Consider the following 23844-nt stretch of genomic DNA (forward strand, 5'->3'; position numbering starts at 1 on the left):
TTATTTGAGGGGTTCGGGTGTCAAACATGGTAAGTGCCAATTTTGGCAATATTGATGTATTCAGGGTAAACCATTGTATCTGACCATCTGCTTTGAAAGGAGCAGTTAGTTTTCGGTTTCTCAAGAGACGGTAGCAGTATACAGGCTCATTTTTCCTGGTAACTCCAAATCATTGCATGTAAAACATGGTATGTGAGACAAAATCGCTGTTAGGAGGAAGTTGGAGTTCGATAGGGAAAAAGATGTGTGCAATGCTGCAATGCTTGAACAGCTTCTAGTTAGTGATTGAGAGTGTGATGTTTCTGATAAAGACCCAGACTATCAAATAGAGAAAAATGGAAATGGACACAAGACCGCTAATATCCAAAGTGAGGTAAGAAGATGTTACAACCTCACTTTTCCAGTTTGAAAGTATATGATGGTATCAACTGCAATTACCACGTTGTACATGCATTGAGGTACCTACTATAGATACCATGACATCCTTGCACACAGTGACCATATTACATCCCATGAAAGTAGAATAGATTGCAAAAAATTTGTGTAGGTTTTTATTGCGATTAAATATATTTAAATTGTAAATTTGTTGTTTATAAATGTTTAATTTATTTTTCTGGGATGATCCCTTCACCGATGACACGGACACTGGAGGAAAAATATGTGGCAGAAAAGGAAATAGCGGCTTGAATCAGCAACAAACAAGCCGAGAAGATCGCAGAAACGAGAAAAGGGGCGAGAGACGAAAAGTCATGAACCGCGTCCTGGCTGTAACTGTAAGAAAGCACGCTTTCGGATATTCAGTGCAGACGACAGAAGGGACATTTTCCAGAACGTTTTTGCATCTGGGAAGTTATGACTTACAGAATGTCTATCTTCATGGTTGCATACAATTACAAGGCGACCAAGAGAAGTCTGCACGAAATCTCTGTCAATGTGTGTTTTCACCTGCAGAATGGGAAGTTGTTTTGGCCAAGTGTCAAGTGTCAGAAAAAGAATCCAATGATTGTGCACCGAATAACCATAGATGAGTTCTTGAAGATTTCACACATGCGGGTGAAATTTCAGTCTGACTCGATCAACATCTTCCGGAGACAAGTTGAAGGTCAGAAATGCTGTGAGTCTGTAGTTTTCAGATTCATACCAGGAATAATGCACCCATCAGAATCACATTGTGGGGAAATGGGACCTATATAATTAAAACGACGAGCTCGACAATTGCAGTTCCTCGAAAGCTTCAGGTGTAATCTTCCAGTTCTACGCAAGAGACCCTGTCCCATAGATGCAAGCAAATAATAGTTCTGATAAATGTATATCACAAGCCTGTATAACATGGTATCTACCACTTTCATTGTTTTGTACTGGTTGGTATTGGTGGATTTCAAAGAATAAAAATACTCTGTGTGTGATATTACTAGCAGTGCCTTATGGTAAGTTCAATTAATCAGTAAGGCAAATATTAAATTGCTAACTGTTCTGAATGTGTAGTAGTTACATTTTTGTAAATAGTTGCCTCCCCAGTAACTCCAAGGCACTAAGAGTTCAGTTACCGATACCATGTTTTACACCCGAACCCCTCATTTTCTGCCACCATCTCAAATGAGGGTACTCCGCAGTGGTCGAGAGTGACTGGGAGAACTTCGCCCAAACTTCACGACTTGTGAAGTAACTACGTTACTGTTGTTGAAGAGCATACGTTCATCAAATGTCTAAACGCCCGCTTCCAGTGTTGGGCACCTGCGGGACGGAATGCCCAGCGTGAGCACCACTGTACTAGAATGAGACAGCGAAACTATAACAAAAAGCCTGAATATTGAGTTCAGCGCCTCAAGTGGCATTAGACTGACGGTAATAGATTGGCTGCAATCTACCAAGACCAACCGCAATATCCAGGCCCAGAGACAGGTTCGATTAATGGCAATACGACAATGAGCATCGGCTAAGCAAATCATCGTAATAGAAGTATTTCGAGTCTAAATGTGGCCGTTCTTCGCAGCTTTTAATAGTGATAGAGAAGTATATGATTCGTCCGCATCTTTTGCTTGGCAGTTTAATATAGAAAAGGTCACTTCCTCTTTTCATGTTGTAGGTTAAGTGTTTGTTTATCTTTCAGTTAGGTATTGTTAGTATTAGTGTCGTTTTTAATATAATATACTGTCCTCTCTTCCGGGGCCGCTCACGCGGCGGAGCGAGAGTCCCATGGGTGGAACGTTCGCAAGGCCGCCTTCACTCTATCGGGACAGACCTCTTAAAATTTATAGTTTGCAGGGGTGAAGGTGATTGGACAGCTAACATGGCATAATCAAATTCATAACCAAATAACAAAAAATCTTTATTAGGGCATGCACCTGGACTCGTTTCAATGAATATAAAACTTATTTACATATTGTGCTCTTGGTTTTCCTTTTAAATAACAATCAAAATATTTGTTGAATTCCTTATCCGCAAGCACTTCTCCTGGTCTCAATGTTGAATGTGACTGTAACATCGTACAAATAAAACTGATATTAATGAAAATGTTCTTCATTATTGAATAACATGGTATCCAAATATACTCGTTTGCCTTTAACATATCATTTTATAGTAGAGTGTTTTACTCTTAATTTAAGGAGCTCACTTCACTAAGAATATCTCAATCATCTTGCTGCTCATTAATTACTTTAATAATTTCAAAATTTTACTTACTTATTATCTCAAATTATCGAATTATTCTCTTAATTCCTTCAAAGCTTGTCTCTAGGAAATACTCTTGCCTTTCTTATTTCATTCATGAATTAATAATTAAACTTCTTAAAATATTTTCCTTTACAAAGAAATTACTTTCAAAGTCTATGACATGACTGTAATTTACAAATAAAATTTTTACTCAAATTTTCTTGAACAAGATTTTTCTTTTTACAAATATACATTTTTACTCAAATTCTTTGGCTGATTGCCTCCCTTCTCAGATTCCGATTGATTGGAACACTTCATCTAGTCACGAATAATCGTTCATTAACCAAATTAATTATTAACAAAGAAATAAAGCATAATCACAGACAAATATTCCAAATCCAGCTATATCAAAGAACTATCACAATAGGAGTATGCGAAAACTCACAAAAGAATTCCTAAATCAAGAGTACACTGGTGTAAAATATCATATGGTCAAACGATTCCCTCAACCATTTATGAAAAATGGACTTTATCACCGTATAAATCTTATTACTATTATCATTATTATTAATATGACCCTTCGCATTTTATTGAAGACCCTATAGTAATAACGTCCATAACTCATAGCAATGAATAACAGTGTAATATGAAGACAAATGACCTCAATCAGATGAACTTAAATCATCCCCACCACATATCATTAAGAATGCTTCGCAGAATACACCTACTTGAATTCATGGAATACTTCCTAAATCATTGTATTGTATAAAGTCTGTTGTTGAGTTTCAAATTATTATTATTCCCTAAATAGAATAACTATGGATATATATATATATATATATAATCACGAATATCATCAAGACTAACGTGTACCCAAGCGGTCACTACGCCATCAATTATCCTCATTATAAAATTATTATACAACTAACACTCACACCAAATACGAACTTGTTAAAACATCTTGAATAAAGTTCACCAACGAGATAAAAGACACTCAAAGGTAAAACATCCTTGTTAAAACATCTTGAATAAAGTTCACCAACGAGATAGACAACGCTCGAAGTTTCCAGATCTATTACTCCAATCACGTTACATCTTGACGCTTTATAGAACACTCTAGAATCTGCAGCAGTCGAAATCTAGAAGAATACTGTGTTCTCACAGAAAAATACTGTCCTATCGCCTCGATGTTTTCATTAAAGATGAATGTCATGTACTTCTTGTAGTGCGATGTACCGTCATAGCTGTACCGTAATTCAAACTATACTGTTCTCGAATGTAATCCGTTCCGTTCCGTTCCGTAGTTTGTAAGGTAATACTTGTAGTACGATGTAATATTCAGGTACTGCGCCGTAGTCTGCACTGTAATGTAATACACTGTAACAGTGTAAGAATATGAGTGAAAAGGTGACGTAACCTCCAGTTTCTTATTGGTTGAAAGCAATACTTTAACATGATTCGGCCTTCCATATAAGGTGAAGATGATTCTAGAATTCTCTCGCCCCCTTCTTCAATTCTTACCGCATGACGTGTTCTCCACTGTGAGGTAACCCAGGTCTTTGACCGCTTGACCCCTTTTCCGCTCGGCCCGCAAAGGAACGGCATGTCAACCAGCTGATGCCCCGTCAGCGCCTACTCGTGTATAATCGTACGTGAAATAAATCAATCCTTCATTTAGCCTTACAGAGCACCATTTGGAAGGGTACAATACATATATTAGATCAACATTGGTCGATCGTATTGTGTACCTCTCTGTAAATCAAATAATGGCAACTCTTCAGGAATTTCTGCCTTCAAATATCCAAAGGAAACTCATTTACAGGAGAAATGGATTTGGTGAATACATGAATTTCACAGTAAATGTTAAAACTGCCATGTGCATCAAACATCTTGACCCATCACATTTCTAGGAAAAATCCTGAAGTAGCACCTGATTCCTTCTTTTTCATTTTCCGTTTTCAGTCTTCTGACTCCTATCCAACATTATTAGACAATCAGCTTTCGTGTAATAACATAAATTTCCTTCGATAAAAAAGGACCCTGAGAATCTTAAACAGTAATTGTTACCGAGAGACGAAGAAGAATTTAAACGTTGCGGTGAAGATTATAAGATAGAAAATGTTCAGATTTATATGGGAGAATTGAAGAAAAAATATTTGAGCTCACTCACTGTGTTAATGAAATATGATTTTTTGGTTGTGTAATCAGTCAGCAGACTGGTTTGTTACAGCTCTGCATGCCACCATATCCTGTACTACCTTTACATATCTACATAACTACTACACTCTACATATTAATACCATGTGCTACCAATTTTACGGCCTACAGCTCCATATAAAAACTAAAAAACTAACAGGACAAGATGTCTTGGGTGTCTTAAGAATTGCCCTAACATTTTATCCCGTTTCATGTTCAAAATTTGCCAAATTGTTCTTTCGTCGTCAATCCGATTCAGTATCGCTTCCTTCGTGATTCGACCTACCCACCTCACCTTCAGCATTATTCTGTAACGCCACATTTCAAAAGCTTATATTGTCCTTCCTTATGATCTAGTTATCATCCAAATTGCACTTCCATACAATGCCACGCACGCTCCAGACCGAAGCCTCTAAAAACGTATTTTCCAATCCTATATCAATGTTCGAAGTGAAAAATATTATTTTCTTAAGAAAGACCTTCCTTGTTTGTTCTAGTGTGATTTAATGTCCTCCTTATTTCTTCCATCATTAGCTATTCTGCTACCCACCTATTAACTTTTAAGACTTCATTTCCTAATGTAATATTTCCTGCATAACCTGATTTCATTCGACTACACTCCATTACATTTGTTTCGTATTTTTATTATCATTGGGTGTTGAACGTTGCACACATCCGCAGGATTTACATTCTCATTGCTCTGCACGTGCTCCCCGGGTGGTGCTAAGCAAGCAACAACAATAGGCAGCCAGTCTATCCTAGGATCTCCTGGCTATCAAATTATGTCAAAGACACCATGTCGAAACCGCTCTTCTCAGAGCCTTTTAACAAGAAACATTGGTCCCACTATTCGTATTTTCCAACGCAATATAGAAAGTATCAAAAGTACATAGATGTTGTTGTCCTTCAAGAGACGCATGTTGCTAATGAAGAACAACTCCGTACTAGAGGTCGTATTGCTGAGTACACGGCACTAGGAGCAACCTACCATGAAGCATATGGAGTGGCCACATATGTCCGTAATAACATCAAAGAAGCTGACCAACTATCTCAAAGCACAGGAGAAAATGTTCATCAGGTTGTCATCCGACTGAATAATGTCTCAATCATGAATGTCTACAAACCACCATGCATTTTATGGCCTCAGTATTTTGTACCAACTGCAGGACATCCTGTTATTAATGCGGGAGACTTCAATAGTCATCATGAACTCTGGACGTATTCTAAAACAGATGTTTGTGGACTTAAATTAATGGACTGGTGCTTATGTAACAACCCCCATCTAGTAATTGACGCTAAAGATCGAGGAAATTTTCGATCAGCTGCATGGGGTAGAGATTCAAATCCACATTTATGCTTTGTCAGTTACAGTATAAGTGGAAATCCCTTGCACACTACACGCAAATTGATGGGAGATTACCCTCATAGCCAGCATAGACCAGTAATACTCGAATTTGGTGTCACAATTCCCATTATAAGTTCAACGCCACGTCCCCGATGGAATTTCCAGAAAGCCGATTGGTCTGCATTATCTGTAGAACTACATACATACATACATACATACATACATACATACATACATACATACATACATACATACATACATACATACATACATAATCATTATAGACTGTTATGCCTTTCAGCGTTCAGTCTGCAAGCCTCTGAGAATTTACTAAACGCGCCACAATCCTCGATTTGCAACTAGTGCTGTGGCCTCATTCAGTTCTATACCTCTTATCTTAAAATCGTTAGAAACCGAGTCTAACCATCGTCGTCTTGGTCTCCCTCTACTTCTCTTACCCTCCATAGCAGAGTCCACTATTCTCCTAGGTAACCTATCCTCCTTCATTCGTCTCACATGACCCCACCACCGAAGCCGGTTTATGCGTACAGCTTCATCCATCGAGTTCATTCACAAATTAGCCTTTATCTCCATATTACGAGTACCCTCCTGCCATCGTTCCCACCTGTCTTTACCAGCAATCATTCATGTCTGTTACTTCTAACTTATGAATAAGATATCCTGAGTCCACCCAGCTTTCGCTCCCGTAAAGCAAAGTTGGTCTGAAAACAGACCGATGTAAAGAGAGTTTTGGAGTTGATTTCATTCTTACAGAATACTGCTGATCGCAACTGTGAGCTCACTGCATTAGCTTTACTACACCTTGATTCAATCTCACTTACTATATTACCATCCTGGGAGAACACACAACCTAAATACTTGAAATTATCGACCTGTTCTAGCTTTGTATCACCAATCTGACATTCAAGTCTTTTGAATTTCTTACCTACTGACATGAATTTAGTCTACGAGAGGCTAATTTTCATACCATACTCATTGTACCTATTTTCAAATTCCAAGATATTAGACTGCAGGCTTTCGGCACAATCTGCCATTAAGACCAAGTCGTCAGCATAGGCCAAACTGCTTACTACATTTCCACCTAACTGAATCCCTCCCTGCCATTTTATACCTTTCAGCATATGATCCATGTAAACTACGAACAGCAAAGGTGAAAGATTACAGTCTTGTCTAACCCCTGCATGTACCCTGAACCAAGAACTCATTCTACCATCAATTCTCACTGAAGCCCAATTGTCAACATAAATACCTTTGATTGATTTTAATAATCTACATTTAATTCCATAGTCCTCCAGTATAGTGAACATCTTTTCCCTCGGTACCCTGTCATATGCTTTCTCTAGATCTACGAAACATTAACACAACTGCCTATTCCTCTCGTAGCATTTTTCAATTACCTGGCGCATACTGAAAATCTGATCCTGATAGCCTCTCTGTGGTCTGAAACCACACTGGTTTTCAACCAACGTCCTCTCAACGACTGATCGCACCCTCCCTTAACAGATGCCAGTACCGAGCTCGATAGCTGCAGTCGCTTAAGTGCGGGCAGTATCCAGTATTCGGGAGATAGTAGGTTCGAACCCCACTGTCGGCAGCCCTGAAAATGGTTTTCCGTGGTTTCCCATTTTCACACCAGGCAAATGCTGGGGCTGTACCTTCATTAAGGCCACGGCCGCTTCCTCCCACTCCTAGCCCTTTCCCGTCCCATCGTCGCCATAAGACCTATCTGTGTCGGTGCGACGTAAAGCAAATAGCAACAGATGCCAGTGAATACTTTGCATGGTATACTAATCAATGAGATACCTCGATAATTGCTGCAATCATTCCTGTTCCCTTGCTTGTAGATAGGTGCAATTACTGCTTTTGTCCAATCTGAAGGTACCTTACCAACACTCGACGCTAATTTTACTACTCTATGAAGCCATTTCATCCCTGCCTTCCCACTATACTTCACCATTTCAGGTCTAATTTCATCTATTCCTGCTGCCTTATGACAATGGAGTTCTTTTTACCATCCTTTCCACTTCCTCAAGCATAATTTCACCAACATCATATTCCTTCTCCCCATGAGCTTGGCTGTTTGCAACACCGCCAGGATGATCTCCTTTTACATTGAGAAGGTGTTCAAAATATTCCCTCCACCTCCGCAGTGATTCCCTGGGATCTATTATGAGTTCACCTGAATTACTCAAAACACTGTTCATTTCCTTTTTCCCTCCCTTCCTAAGATTCTTTATTACTGTCCAGAAAGGTTTCCCTGCTGCTTGACCTAGCCTTTCCAGGTTATTACCAAAATCTTCCCATGACTTATTTTTGGATTCAACAACTATTTGTTTCGCTCTGTTTCTTTCATCTACGTAAAAGCCCCTGTCTGCCTCGGCCCTTGTTTGGAGCCATTTCTGATAAGCCTTCCTTTTACGTTTACAGGCTGCTCTCACTTCATCATTCCACCAAGATGTTCGCCTTTTCCCATCTTTACACACAGTTGTTCCTAGGCATTCCCTTGCTGTTTCTATTACAGCATCCCTGTATGCCACCCATTCACTTTCTATATCCTGAACCTGCTTACCGTCTACTGTTCGAAACTTCTCACTAATCATATCCATGCACTTCTGTCTAATTTCCTCGTCCTGGAGATTTTCTACCCTTATTCGTTTGCAGACAGATTTCACTTTCTCTACCCTAGGCCTAGAGATACTTAGTTCACTACAGATCAGATAGTGGTTTGTATCATCGAAAAATCCGCGAAAAGCTCGTACATTCCTAACAGATTTCCTGAATTCAAAGTCTGTTAAGATATAGTCTATTATGGATCTGGTACCCCTAGCCTCCCATGTGTAGCGGTGAATAGCCTTCTGCTTGAAGAATGTATTCGTAACAGCTAAACCCATACTAGCACAGAAGTCCAGCAAACGCTTCCTATTCCCATTAGCTTTCATATCTTCCCCACATTTACCCTCGCCCATTAGCACTATTCTATCCTTGCTGTTGACCCTGACCACGATGTCACTCAATGCTTCATAAAACTTGTCAACTTCATCCTCATCTGCACCCTCACATGGTGAATACACGGACACGATTCTTGTCCTAATTCCTCCAACTGACAAGTCTACAGACATCCTTCGCTCATTTACGTGCATAACAGAAACTATGTTGCGTGCAATGGTATTCCTGATAAAGAGCCCTACCCCAGACTCTGCCCTTCCCTTTCTAACACCCATCAAGTACACTTTATAATCTCCTATCTCTTCCTCATTATCTCTCCTTACCCGAATAACACTTACTCCTAGCACATCCAGATGCATCCTCTTTCCTGAATCAGCCAGTTCTACCTTCTTTCTTCCATAAGCCCCATTAATATTGATAGCTCCCCATCGAATTCCACTTCGTTCGCCAAGTTGTTTCCAAGGAGTCCCTCGCCTGTCAAATGGGAGTGGGACTCCATTACTCCCATAGATCCGAGGCTTGCTTAAAATGTTCTGTAGAACTAGATAAATGTATTCGTTGGATTCCCCAAATCATCAAAATTATCAGCGTCTTGTTGGTGCAGTTATATCTACTGCTAAGGAATGTATCCCCAGGGGATATCGGAAAGAATATGTTCCTGGCTGAAATGCCGATAATGAGGAATTATTTAAGAATTGATAACAAACACGGATGCAGAAAGTTCTAACAAATTTCTGGCTAGCTTGGTTGATTGCCGAAAGCAAAAATGGTTTGAAACTGTCGAAAGCTTAGATTTTACTCATTCTAGCAGGAAGGCCTGGGGCCTCCTTAGAAGGCTAGGAGAAGGTGCACCAGTAGTGAAGGGTAAACCTCAGGTGACACCTGAGCAAATAGCTTCCCATTCTGTAACAATTTCCCGAGCTCCAGCTGATAAGAAGCATACAAAGTATGTTAGATGCCCGATTCGTGCTTTGAAGTCGTAAGCACATCGCATATCTAACTATTCACGTCCCTTTGCAGCCCTTGATTTTCAAGAGGCCCTCAAAGAACTAAAACAAGGTAAGGCACGTGGATTCGATGGAATTCATCCAGAATTCCTCATACATATGGGAGATAATGCAAAGAGATGGATGGTACAGTTCTACACGGACATGCTCCAGACTGGACAAATCCCTCCTGACTTCAAGAAAGCTAACGAAAATTCCATACTGAAGCCTGGAAAACCTGAAAAATAGACCTGAAAGTTACAGGCCAATAGCCCTCCTTAGCTATTGCTACAAAAACTTTGAAAGTCTTATCTACAACAGAACTGGATCAACCATTTTAGAACCCATTCCTGTGGATCAGGCAGGCTTCAGACCTAACCGAAACTGCTGCGATCAAGTTCTTTCATTAACATCTTACATTGAGGCCGGATACCAGCAAAAGTTTAAAACATCTGCTGTCTTTGTGGATCTCACTGCTACCTTTGATACCGTATGGAGTAGGTCCAAGGGCATGTTGTAAGCATATTGCTGCTGTAAGCTATGCATTAGAGCCCTTCTCCAAGACTGGTATTATTCAGTATTCAGAAACATGCACTCAAAATTTACAAACATTTCACCATCCCCCTATCAGACGGTTGAGGCCAGTTAGCCCTATGAAAGTGGAATGTTTGCTCTTGGAACAAGTTTTCCAGGAACCCTGCCATGATGTTAGGCTATATGTTGATTGTATCGTGATAAGTTCCAACCGTAAGTTTGCTTTTCCTTTTACCCTCATGAAAGAACAGGCCAGCTGCTTTGATGTCATTCATGACCACCATTATGGTTGCATACATGTGCGGCTCAAGCTGAAAATCTTGTAAGTCAATGATGGGGAAGGGAAGAAAATTGAGGGAAATACTAGACAACAATCCCAGCAAAGTCTATGGTTCAAATAGAGGAAATGTCGTTTGACAGCAAGTAATTTTGGAAAAATATGTCACTCAAATCTCCGAAAGCTCTATCAAAAAAGTCTTATTCAAGGGAAGTTTGTTTTTCTCCACTGATATGAAATGGGGACTTCAAATGGAAGACTCAGCAAGGGACAGGTATTGTGAGCTAACAGCCCATGTAGTCCAAAAATGTTGCCTCCTAATTCATTCTACCAGACATTACCTGGCATCATCTTGTGATGGATTAATTGGACAGGATAATGTCTTGGAGCCTAAAGGTTTGCCAAGTAATGAAAATGAAGCAATTACAACCAAATGTGTACCATACTTGCGAGAGGGCCGTGGTGCAGTGATACTAGGATTGTCATAAATTTCAGGATGAAATTCAGGACAGCAACATCGACAAGTTTCCAACAATAGGCACCGACTCCTTGGGAGCACTTGCCGCCATACATATAGTGGCACGAGGACGGAATCGTGTTTTTGCTCCCGTAAGAATATTTGATATTTTCATCCTTTCCCCCGTGCTCATGACCAAAAGCCAGTGCCTATGATTCCAACTAGTATATTTGTGTAATTCCATATGAACTGCCCCGTCCGTTACCCAAAGACGCACTTGCTATATGATGTTAATGTTAAAAATCAAAGAGAGATATAATAAGAAATCATACATTACATAAAGCACCTACTTTACAGTCCACTCGAAATGTATATAATGTTCAATGTTTTTTGCATAGATTTTTAAGTAACAAATGGGACAGCTCAAGTGGAATTACTCATTTCTCAATAACACGAATAAATGAAAACTAAAAACAGCATTTACTTACCTTTGCTTAAATATATTTATGACATAGAAGAGCCCTGATGCTGATACCAATCATACTTTTCTGAACTTGACACACTTTTCAGCAACTCATCATTTTTAAGTATAATCATGAAATTCCTGCCAAGATATTGCTTTAAAATTGTATTGCAGCAATAACATTCATATAACAGACATTATCGTAGTTTTGTTGTATGCACTGCTGTTGACATGCTAGTGTTGGACATAGAGAGAGTTGACATTTCCATCTATGAAACTGTGAAAAAATTATACATGTTTTGATGATGCTTGTAGTTTAAAGGGGGCCTAACATCGAGGTCATCGGCACTTATACATGTTTTTACCATGAATGTTTTGTTCCAGTCATCCTAACATGACATCATGATTTTCCTGAAATTTCATAACATGAAACATACAAATATCAACCTCCCTGAAAGGCGAATTTTACTAGCATGCAATTTGGACTACAGTATTTTTTATGTTTTAGCAAGTACTATAGCTCGCTCTGTGTGTATCATTTTTGAGGCTATCCTCGTTGTTTAGTGTTTTCTGATGGAGGAAACTGCCTTTGGCTTTTCAGAAATGGTGGGATATTTAATGTTAAACCTTTAGTTCTTAACAGATCCTGGATGTTGAAACCCATATCTGCCATAACTGAATCTCCTTATTCCAAGAGATCCAACATTCCTGATCTGATAAATAACTGCCTGACTGATATTGTCCCACCATATGCATCAGATATGAAACAAATGAAACCAGATGGATTTATACCTATTAATACCTTTGTTGTGTTTGCATTTTCGTATGTAGAAAATGTAGCTTTCTGTGCTCCAGGGTTCTTGTGTTTTGCTATTATAACCTCAGTTTCATCTATTAAAATTCTAGTCGAGGGGTGTTTCCAAATAAAAGCAAGGGGGCTGTTTCCAAGGACAATTTCTCGTTCAGGCCAAATGTTCAACTCTTTAAATTGGCAGTACATGAAATGAATAAATATTCTCCCAACAGTAGTTTTATGGATTCCTATGTTAAGGCCTAGTTCCTGGTCAGATTTGTTGGTCCTTAGCTTCATTAACTGTCAAGAAGAAACACAGTTTGAGTTCAAGATGGAATGCCTGTAAATTGTATCTGCTTTCCTCCAGAACAGCAAACACCAAATTAAAATGTTCGACGTCTACAAGCCACGTATAAAGCAATATGGCATCAGGATTATCCATTACTTGCTCATCAACCAAATTACCTGTAGAATTTGTCTGAATACTGATGTCTTTGAAAATGGGAGTCACAAATGTTACATTCACTTCTTCGCGTATATTAACGATTTCTTCGCATACTTCAATGGAGATGATTTCTGCAGATTCCGATATTGTAGGCTTTTCGTGGTAATCCGGCAATTTTCTCGTGTGTGGCCTCTTCCTTGTTTTTAGTCTTCGTGGTCGATGGAAGAAGAGATGGAACAGCGCCCGGTTTTAATCTTGCTCTCTTTAAATACAAAATCATAAATTCAGTGGTTGTTATAGAAATGCCTAATCAGCTTATAGGTAGATAATAGGGATTATTTCCCTCCGTAAATCGCATATACACAACAAAGTTTTCGTGAATTCATCGGGTTGCACTTTAATATTTTCGGTCAGGTACTTCTCACCGAATTTTGTCCTTTCCTCATTTCTTTATTTTTTGGAAACTCGTAAAGCGAAAACGGTCTTCCTTGGTTTTTGCAAAGAGGAACACTGCAATAGCTCTTCACAGTCAACAAAATAACAATTCAAACAACTTAAAGTCGTGGATATTAGCGGCAAGATTACACAGGAGACAAATGAAGAGCGCCTTGCACTTATCCAGTACAACAGCAGTGCGCTCTATCGGTGCTAGTTCTATAAATCCCCATTCCTCTGAAATTTCAAATTCCAAATTTTCGAATACAAGTGAAATTTCGGGATCTCTGACTCAGTTATTAAGTCTTAGCAGTCTACAGGAAACGTCGACAGATGTTAGTTGTTATAACTCCGATCCGCAATATAAGATTAGTTGCGCTGCTAGTCGGAATGCGATGCATTTTAAAGAGTTTCCGTTATTTGCTCTTAATGTCTATGCGTCCTGGGTGGTTGATGCGACACCGACTCCAATACTCAGATTCTTACACAGAAAAAACTGGTGGTCAAAGTAAGCAGACTGCTGGCATGGCTAACACGAAAATATCATGCGCATATTATACCAACGGCAGTATTTTAACACGATACATTATTTAGAAATTTCACTTAGCCAAATAACAGCCGGCCTTGTGGCCTTAATCGTTAGGGAGTCAAGTCTATATGATCTGACACAGTAATTAGCCGTTTCGAGTCCTATTTGTTGAAAAATGTTCAATTTCAGAGTGTGATATACAATTTCTAATCACTAGCTTGCTTGCCAAAAGTCCGGATTCAACTGCAAACCTCTTCGCAGTGTTCAAATGGAGTGAGAGCACGTGACGCTATTTGTAGTGATTCCTCCTTCCGTCGGATGGTGATAAGACTTGAGCAAACACTTTGGTGCTAATCGACGTTATTAGACTATGTGCCGGCATCGGGTTTCACCTTCCTACTATCATATATCGCGTCAATCATTTCATCTCATTAAATCCTGTGAACAGATTGACATTAGGACAAGTATCTGGTCGTAAAAATTCCCTACGATTATTGATCTCACTTCCCACCTGAGTCCGTAGAGGAACGGGTTAAGTGTTGGACATTCCTACTTAATCAAGTTATATTTTCTTTTAGATTTAACGTCATTGGATATGTGGAAGTACACTACCAAACTGTTAAAATGATATTTATATCATCATTTTGAATGCTAAAAGAAAACTAATGTGCGAAATTCATCAATGTATTCACTCTCATAAGAACTATGAATCATATCGTGTTGCCTTAGTTCAAAAATCAAGTGTCAAGAACCATCATTTGCCATTGACATATATATAATGCAATAGGCTTCGTCAACTGATAATAATTTTGTACTTTTATTAACTAGACTATACGTACAAACAACTTTTATTAAAGCATATTACTTACATTAAGCATTTCTAAGAATTTAGAGGTATTATAAAGTGGATTTTCTATTAACCAATCATAAAATTTCCTTTTACATTTGCTTAAATGAGTGGACCGTGTATAACGTTGTAATTTATTAAATAACATTAAGCAACTGATTTTATGTGTGTGAGCATTTTTTACAGCCTATGACTTGATATGTCAATGTCCGCTTTGCCCCGAGTACCATGAAGGTCAATGTTTTTCCTAGTTCTGAATTCAATTATGTTTTTTAACGTATGTCAAGCAGACATAAATACACAAATTTATAATTGCACGTATTTTAAGCTTAATGAAGAGAGGTCAACTGCACAAGCCCTACACATCGTGTGGATAACCTTTTTCTGTATTAGAAGAATATTATTTAGGTAATAAGAGTGCCCCCGTAATAACATCCCATACGGTAACTAATCTGTGACTGGAAGAGACAAAAATATGCCATCCTGAGGTAGACACTTCAATTTCCATATCAAATAAGTCACTCGTGATAATGTTTTACAAATATGATTAATATGTGTTTCCCAGTTCAGTTCGTCATCAATATGAAAACCGAAAAGTTTTGCCGATGACTTTCAGTATCTTTGTATAAACCTAATGTGAGGAATTGAGTTTTATCCTGATTGCACAATAGACAATCGGATGAAAACCAATGTATTGCAGTTGCAAGAGCTTCCTGCGACATCTGATGCAAACCAGAGGTGCTCTGGTGTTTTGTAATTAACGTTGTATCGTCCCCTAGGATATAAGCGCATGCGATGAGACATTTTGCGGTGAATCGTTGATTGCCAGAATGAATAAAAACGGACCGAGGACAGAGCCTCGTGGCAAACCAGCTGTAACTTTCTGCAAAGCGGAATCCTTATTTTAATCGAGAAAAACTGGTATCTGCTATTTAAGTATGACTTAAATATGTGCAGTGAGAGATACTCGACACGATGCGCCTCAAATTTTGCAAGCAAAATTTCATGATTAATACAATCAAAAGCTTTACCTAGACCACATAACACCAAAGAGATGGCCTGCTTATTTTCAAAAAGCTGTTAATATCTGATTAACAATTCCAAGAACAGGAGTAGTAGTACATTTAACTCACCGAAACCCAAACTGATTGTCGGATACGAGACTGTAAGTTCCAAGATAGCTGCCAAGTTGACTGTACAAAAGTGATTCAAATATTTTAGAAATTATTCGAACAATTAATAATAAAGAATTTATTGCGGTCGAATGGCCGTAATGATACAAGTATATCATATTCTTTTAGAATTTGACCTACATAGTAATACAGAATATTTCCTAGTTCTGAGCAGTCATGTCACTCCATGCTATATTCCATTATTGACCAGGTTCAGTTTGGGCTAGTGATGGGCATATCGAATGTTTCCTGCTATCGATTGTTAAACGATAGTCCAGGAGAACAACCAAATGTTTTTATTCGATAGTTTTCATTCGGTTTCCGAATTGCTGACATTCGTTACGGTAGTTACTAATTACTGCAATATGCACGCTTTTTACAGTGTACGGTCTTATATTTACTCTGATCCTTGCAATTTCGGCTCCCACATGATCTGTGCTAATCATTAGGAACAATTTATAGAATACTCATTGTTAACATTATGGACACTGGGACCACATAGGCCTACTTATTTTAATATGAAATATTTAATGGTGCACTTGGTCAGTTTTAGGTTAGGCAATCTCTCTTCGTAGGAGGAAGAACAGTAAAATACATTTTTATTTATTTAACTGGTATCATGTCAAACAGTATACATGTGAAAAACAGCCGTTAAACATAGCTCTCTTCAAAGCTGCCATAGATTTTCAGATACTTACATTATATTTTAAAAAATTGCATTTTAACATGAAAAAATACAACCAAACCGCGAACTAAATGAAACACACATGTAATAGAGCAATAAGCATTTATATGTGCAGTCACTAATAATATGTCGTGGTAAAAAGTACATAAAGTAGCTAGATCAAATGTTTTCATTCTGTGCACATAGAACAGGTTAGGATAACTAAAACAATATGTTAAACTTGCAGTATAATTAATCAGACACTTAGGCTACCACTGTCTTCCTATAATCAAAGATTTTTGTCCAGGAATATTAAAAGATATAAATGTTTTGCTTTCAGGCTGTTTCTTCTTTCACTCATCTGGCCAGCTTTCGAAAACATTATTCCTGCTGGAACAGATGTTGCAGGAACTGTGAGATATTTCTGTGACAATGTGTATAAGAGTTCCATGGCAGATTTGTGTGTCTTCCAGAATTCTGCTGGACTGCTTTTTTTTGCCCATGTAATGGAGAGAATAATATTTACGGACCATCATTGGATAATGTTTAAAATTCGCGCGCGATAGTTGCTCTCCTAGACCGTAATACTATTGCATTGGTTCCTATCGTTTCCTTAACATTTGACTTACGTACTATCGTTTTGAGCGAAGTGGGAGCAACTACTGCAGGAGAATTCAGTATCATATAGACCGAATGAAACATCGAATGTTGTTGAAAACAATCGAATGAAACGGTAGTTTTAGACTATCGAATAATTCGATAGTTTTCATTCGGAATGCCCATCGCTAGTTTGGGCACGTGGTTGTGTGTTAAGTTTCGCATGCACTGTTACATAGTTCACACACGCAACTTTCATCTGGATCATGAAACACTTTTCGGGAGCAAATCTTGTGGTGGAAACCATGAACTGCAAGGCTGGTCACGACTTGCCTCATTTCACACAGAGGTTGCGTCCATCTCCTGTCTAGCATAGCATTTGTTGTGCAGAATTCCATCGGTATATACCGCCTTTTATTCTGTAGATCTTGGAGCAGCTTGTTGTAACTTTCCGTAGTCGGTAGTAGTAGAGTTACCCGTAGATCGTCTATTAGGAACGTTTCTCTTGTAAGCTCGTAAACCAGTCTGGATCTGGTTGTTTTTGATACACCAAGGGCTCTCTTGAGAAATCTGGATTTTGTCTTTTCTATCTCTTCCAATTGCCTGTAGTTAAGGAATCCCATATGAGCTCGAGTCCATATGTCAGAACTAGCAGCACCATCGTTTGAAAAAGTGCCATTGCTGTTTCCAGTGAACTTAGATTTAGATGTACAATGCCGTTTATAGCTTTTATTGCGGAGGCTGATTTTGATCTTACGTGTAGCCTAAAGCCTATTCCTGTAACCAGTAGGGTAATGCCTAGATATTTGAAATTGTTGACTTCGAGTAATCAACAAGGACTATATAAAGCTTTCGGTTAGGTTTCTCCAGCGTCATTGTTATATGTCGTTGTAGATTCTCTGCTGCCATGCGTGTTGACCTTTGGTTACGGAAGTCATATTGCTCTTCTAGCAGCAGTAGGTCTATAGTTACATTTATCCTGGATGTCAGTATCCCTGGTAATAGCTTCAGGGCAACCGACTCCAATGCAATTCCTCCGTACGAGTTTGGATCATCAATACTCCCTTTCTCTTATACATACATTACATATATTATCATTATAGACTGTTATGCCTTTCAGCGTTCAGTCTGCAAGCCCCTGTGAATTTACTAAACGCCGCCACAATCCTCGATTTGCAACTAGTGTTGTGGCCTCATTTAGTTCTATACCTCTTATCTTTAAATCGTTAGAAACCGAGTCTAACCATCGTCGTCTTGGTCGCCCTCTACTTCTCTTACCCTCCATAACAGAGTCCATTATTCTCCTAGGTAACCTATCCTCCTCCATTCGCCTCACATGACCCCACCACCGAAGCCGGTTTATGCGTACAGCTCCATCCATCGAGTTAATTCCTAAATTAGACTTTATCTCCTCATTCCGATTACCCTCCTGCCATTGTTCCCACCTGTTTGTACCAGCAATCATTCTTGCTGCTTTCATGTCTGTTACTTCTAACTTATGAATAAGATATCGTGAGTCCACTCAGCTTTCGCTCCCTTAAAGCAAAGTTGGTCTGAAAACAGACCGATGTAAAGAGAGTTTTGTCTGGGAGCTGACTTCCTTCTTACAGAATACTGCTGATCGCAACTGCGAGGTCACTGCATTAGCTTTACGACACCTTGATTTAATCTCACTTACTATATTACCATCCTGGGCAGGGGCGGCTTTTCAGGTGAAGTAGGTGAAGTGCCACTTCACCACTTATTTTTACCATAATTAATTACTTAAATTTATTTTTCTTAGGACATTTGTTGGTTTTACGGAAATAAAATGTTTTATTGTACGGCGTTTGGAGCACCTCATCACCTGATGAGAACCAGGGGAACTCACGAAAGCGCCGGCGGTCGGCCACAGTACGCCGCGTGAGACTGAGTGAAGACGAGAGATTCCGCAGCTGCCTCTACCTCCCAAGTGCTCCCTCCTAGCGCTTGGCCTTTGCAGTTACCATGACAACCGTGACTTCAACCGCGTACTTTCCACATAGCGGAATGTGCTAGTGAAGTTATCGGAAGATCGGAATGTTTCGTCTTCCTGCGTCATCCTGTGTGAAGTACGAGTACTTACGTGTCGTGGTTCATTCGTAGTGTCGTGCTGTTTTATTTAAATATGTATCCTCTTTATGACATAGTGTGAATTTTATTATAAACACCATTTTCACGTTGGAGAAACGAAGATCAGAACGAAGTGCTACGTTTTGATCGCTCTACTGCATCACTGCAAATTCGTGCTACAAAAGAAGTGAAATATTCCGGTAAATCTTACAAGCTTAGTTTCAAACGATCGTGGTTTAAGGAATTCACATGGTTGTGCCCCTCTTCAGGTCTACAAAAGTTGTTGCCATTTATCAATAAAAATGACGTTTGGAATAAAGAAGGATTTTCAGCCCTTTTGAAGATAACACGTTCTTTACATAAGCACTCAGACTCTGCAGAACATAAAATACGGCAGCTAAATTTCAAGACATTGGAAACAAACCAAAATAAGATATCTGATGTCCTGAAATTTAATGCCAGGCTGTATATTGTAATTGTACACTTCAGTGAAAATGTACATTTAAATAGGCTTTACCTTTAGGTGGTAATTGATGCAGTGCTCTATTTAAGTAAGCAAGAACTAGCTTTTCGTGGTCATGATGAAACATTAAATTCAATAAATCGTGGTCACGTGCTGGACCCTCCGCCAGTCACAGGTACGAGGTACGAGTACAAAACAACCAAAAACAACACGTAGTTCCTAAATCTTGTCCTCCTCTGTGGTGTAGTGGTTAGTGTGATTAGCTGCCACGCCGGAGGCCCGGGTTCAATTCCCGGCTCTGCCACGAAATTTGAAAAGTGGTACGAGGGCTGGAAAGGGGCCTCGGGAGATCAACTGAGTAGAGGAGGGCTCGATTCCCACCTCAGCCATCCTCGAAGTGGTTTCCCAATTCTCCTCCAGGAAAATGCCCACACCAAGGCCCCTGTTCAGCATAGCCGCCTGGGCGAGGTACTGGTCATCCTCCCCAGTTGTATCCCCGACCCAGAGAGTAAGCAGATTAAGAAAGAAAGAAATTCCTAAATCTGTCGCTCGTAACCGACAGCCACGAGCCGCCACTGTCCTGGGAGAACACAAACCTAAATACTTGAAATAATCGACCTGTTCTAGCTTTGTATCACCTATCTGACATTCACTTCTATACAACAATCTATCTACACTAGACTGCGTTTGGTTAAATGCTTAAGTATCAAAAGGATTGCCGTACACGAAGAAATACACGAATACAGTTGGCAAGATACTATCTAATATATTATACCTTATCTTCACTACAATTCTACTGAAATGTGGTTATGTGATTATTACTGCTGGTGGATTACTATTATTTTCCCTACTCCACGGGACGGAGAATAAAAGTGTCCTTAATTAGGCCTACTGAAAAATACGCGGTTGTTTACAATAATTTCTCAAATATTTCTATCAAAACTACTACTCCAGGGATTTGAACTACAATTGCTGGGATATATGAACTTTATTATTATTAGCTAACCGCTCATAAATATTGAAAGATCGAGGGAGCGAAATATAAATTACGGATACTTGAACTACCTACTCAGAAGTACAAATGAATGGAATACAAGGTCAGCTGATTTTTATTTATATTTACTGGACTACACTACACCCTTTGTTCACGACTGTAGCCAACAATGCAATATTTGAATATGGGACCGACAATAATCAATAACAATATAACGACTGTTAACTATTACCGTATAATCTCTTTGACTTCTTTTTAAATGGAAGTTTACAGGCGTATCGTGTCTTTTAATGTAGTAAATAAAAGTACTTAGTGGAATGTAAAGCTATCAGCATTATTATTAAAAGGAAGGACAGATATGTCCTATGCGGCAAGTCCTTGAACTTATAGAAATTGCAATGTATTATACAATCTAGATTCTTTCTGCCTTTCCCTTCCCCCTCACCCCTCCCCGTCCTTTTAAAAATACAATTTTAGTAATGTGTACATCAGAATAAAGGCAGGAAATGTTTAAAATTAATTTAAGCGAGTGAAGGAGAGAATGTATGACTAGCTCAGGTTGGTGGGTTCGATTCCGGCGGTATCTGAAAGTGCTCAAATATGCCAGTCTCATGTTTAGATCTACCGGTACATAAAATAACTCTTGCGGGACGAAATTCTGGCACCTCGGCGTATATGAAAACGATAGAAGTAGATAGTAGAACTAATATTCAATTCTTCAGTGAGCTTGAAAGCTGACCTAATTTCCGTTCACGTAGCTTGGCACATTAGTGTTCCTATATGGTGGGTTCGAGTCCGGCGATATTTGAAAGTGCTCAAATACGCCAGTTTCATGTCTAGATCTACCGGTACATGAAATAACTCTTGCGGGACGAAATTTTGACAGTAGAACTTATAACATTATTATTTTCAAATCCGCAGTGAACTTGAAAGCTGACCTAATTTCTGTTCACTGAGCTTGGCACATTAGTATTCCTATATGTTTCCTGGATAAGCTTGAAGATACTCGTATAACCAGCCTGCAACTTTCGAAAATCACACTGCAAAGACTTATTAAATAAATTACATCGTTTAACACGCCCCTCTTTTCAAGAATATGGTAATAGTACGCCTACTGTATATCAAAATAAAGACAGATATATGTAACATAAATTTTGAGTGAGAAAGTGTGTTTATTTCCTTAATTCCTCATTGAGCGTGGAAACCGACTTAATTATGAATATCTTGATTTATTTCATCTTAACTTTTGTCATTTACGAGGATAGGGAAACATTCATTATCGGTGTTTACATTGAGGTTAGTTTGTTATGGTTATGTCCGGTGATTTTAATATGGAACCAGGCAGGTTGGCAGCAGTGATCATCCATTACAAAAAAGAGAAAAGAAGAGGATCGGGCGGCGATATTTACTTTCTGGGGTATTTTCTTACGCGGCGATTACTATACATCAGACCGTAATCCAGAATAAACATGGCGGACATCGGTGTGCGATATGAGAGGTAGAGGGAAAGGTTCTGCATGTTTATTTCGATTCACCTACAGAAAATATCACAAGTCGAACGTAATGAAATGCAACTCACTAACTCAAAATATGAATATTTAAACACCAAAAGAAGCGTTATAGCGTATAGTAAGTCGAAATGAAATTTCAGAGGGGAAAATAACGAAGGGAGAATTATTGTATCAACGTCAGGCTGAAACAGACACAGAGTATAAAAATATTTCACAAATGAATCTCCGGTCAGCAAATACGATATATAGATGTCAACAAAGAACATTATTAACCTTACATGAAATACTATATAACACTACCATTAATTACAACCCATTATGTAAAACACGCAATCAAATTTCTCCAACAAAATTTCAACCCTCCAAAATCCACCTGTATTGTGGAGTAGGTACAGGCGATATTTGTATGATACACTTGACCATCTAAAGCACTTGTCAGCTTAAAACTCACCAGAATTGATGGCATAATTGTATTTTATGCATAAAAAGCATAATCCTCATGTTCACTCCACGGAATATGGGGTTAGGTTTAGTTTACGCATGTTCATTTTAAAACGTTGAAAATTAATTACATCATTCTTGCGCCACCGTTTAAGAATAATTTAGTCTCTAAATCATAAATTTTAGTCCTGATGTCTGGGACTAATTTAATGTGCTTTGTAGTAAGGTACGTTGGCTGATAAGGCAAATGCTAGGAAAGGCATCATTAGTTTAAACTTCGGAAGTTTGTGCGGCATTCGAATTAGATCACCACCTTCTATGGGTATATAATGTCTTCCCTGACAACACATTTGATTTCAAAAATGATTAATCCACACAACATTATTAGTCCTATGATTCGGTTCGAAGTTTTCCTTACAAATGCTCTTAACCCAATTTTGTCTTAATACTAGGTCTTTTGGAAACGGGAACACTGAAGCTCTTACTTGCATCCAGGCACACAGCACATTAAACTATAAACATATTGCATGGGTAAATAAAAATGAAGGAAAACTTTCAGAGAAGAACACGAGAATAAACATTAACCTTATCACCACCGATATTGTTGGAATAAATAAGCTCTTTGAGAACAAATAGCTTCTTACGGCACTGAAGGATGATCTGTAACGTTCTTAAGACAATAAATAAACATAATGTACGATTAATAATATTCAAATTTCAATAAATATTTGGTAAAAACACGGCTTACACAAATCAAAACAAAGGCATGCTAGCACTCCAGCTGAAGCCATTATGGACAATTTCGATATGTCGGTTAAGGTCTGAGATATTGTAGTTGGTCTTGGTTGAGCCAAAGCCTACTAGATACTAGAAGGCCTGGACAGAAAGCCAATTTCTTGCATTAAAAGCGGGGTAATAGTTTTTCTCTTTTCCGCCGCTAGGTTCGCGTTTATGTTCTGTTGTTTGGCGTGAATTCTATGATTAC

This window comes from Anabrus simplex, chromosome 2 (assembly GCF_040414725.1).
Source record: "Anabrus simplex isolate iqAnaSimp1 chromosome 2, ASM4041472v1, whole genome shotgun sequence".
Lineage (NCBI taxonomy): Eukaryota > Metazoa > Arthropoda > Insecta > Orthoptera > Tettigoniidae > Anabrus > Anabrus simplex.